The 1,481-nt window shown below is 34.4% G+C and overlaps 1 protein-coding gene and 1 long non-coding RNA gene across 2 annotated transcripts in view; both read left to right on the top strand.

Annotated features, from left to right (window-relative positions):
• On the top strand, positions 1 to 1,475 carry LOC140326705 (uncharacterized). The gene is made up of 3 exons (XR_011919918.1): positions 1 to 39; positions 357 to 452; positions 1,336 to 1,475. It is a non-coding gene; the product is annotated as an uncharacterized lncRNA (long non-coding RNA).
• Positions 1 to 1,481, top strand: part of LOC140321746 (keratin, type II cytoskeletal 75-like) — a 19,664-nt gene that overhangs the window by 1,194 nt on the left and 16,989 nt on the right. The gene's annotated exons all lie outside the window — the stretch shown is intronic.

The following is a 1,481-nucleotide window of genomic DNA, read 5'->3' as shown; positions in this document are numbered from 1 at the left end:
CGTACACAAGCAGAAAACGACTTTGTGGTGCTTAAAAAGGTAAAATAAATTCGACAAAACACCTTAATTTTAATAATTTCAGCTAAAATCCTGATGCTAAAATGCTGATTTCTGATGTTCTAGTAAAACAGTTTGTTAACTCAACATTGTTATTGGGCTGCAGTGATGCTTTTGATGCAGAAATACACCAGTAAAATCTGTGTTGGAAAAGTAATCTAGTTATTTTAGATACACCATAGCTATGTTGATATTTTAGATATGGACAAGCAAAATCTGTGTTCCAGATAAACATAACATGTTTCCATGGTCTAGTTTAGTCATGCAAAGCAAATCATTTCAGTGTTGTTATTTTTCAGGATGTGGATGCTGCATTTATGATCAAAACTGATTTGGAGGCCAAGGTGGACGTATACACAGATGAGCTGAACTTCTTGAGAACATTGTATAATGCTGTAAGCTGTCAAATGTATTTTTGTCATACCTAAAATGTATGTAACACCATTCTTTTTTAGCATTGGATAGAGTAAGGAAGGGTTAAAACTCATGAAAGTTTATTTTTTGTTGTCTGTGTACCATTAGGGAGATTTTACTTTCTATCCAAGAGACGTAACAGGAAATTAAAAAAAAAATCTCTAAATTGACAGGAATCTCACCTCCTAAAAAGTTGTTCCTAAAATGTCAGTGCTCGCCTTCCTGTAATTTTCTTTTCTGGGAAAAGCTCAAAAATTTGGGATTTGCTCTATTTTCATTGACAGTGGTCACTGATACAGAGAGTGAATCTCCCTTAGCCAGAAAGAAAAGGCAGGTTCAAACCTTCTGCACGCTATCCAAATGAAAGTTTTGTGAAGAGACAATTTAATCTGTTAATAATTATTATGGAGTAATAACTAATTTTCCCAGGCAGAATGGTAGACCTATAGTTAGTGCTGGTGAATATTGTGGTGCTCTTGTTTTTGTGGAATTAGCACATTCTAACTTTGGAAAGCACTTTTGAATATTGTAATTCAGTCTGATCTATCAATTGGAGGAGGGAAAGTAAAAAAAAAGTGAAATATACAAAATATAAATAAGAAAATAAATTAAACCTATTAGCACGATTAATACCAACAATCCTGCAACTAATATTTTATAAATGTCCAAGAAGCTTGTACTAAAAAATGCTCAGTCTCTCTCTCTCTCATTATCAGAACCACAAATGTCAGTTTGACCAGTTTATGACACCTCAGATGTTTCTTTTCTGCTGAAATCCCAGTGCCAAGAACTACTTATTGTTCCTAAAAGTTCCCAAAAGCTGTATTTATCATTTCTTTCATGATTGCTTTATGTGATTTACAGGAGCTTCAAAATGCCCAAGGAGCAACAAGTGACACCTCTGTCATTCTATCCATGGACAATAACCGAGACCTTGACTTGGGTGACATGCTGAACGATGTAAAGAAACAATATGAAGCTATTGCAGAGAAGAGCAAAGCTGAAACACA

Source organism: Pyxicephalus adspersus, chromosome 1 (genome assembly GCF_032062135.1).
Source record: "Pyxicephalus adspersus chromosome 1, UCB_Pads_2.0, whole genome shotgun sequence".
NCBI lineage: Eukaryota > Metazoa > Chordata > Amphibia > Anura > Pyxicephalidae > Pyxicephalus > Pyxicephalus adspersus.
This window is presented reverse-complemented; position numbering and strand designations above follow the sequence as displayed.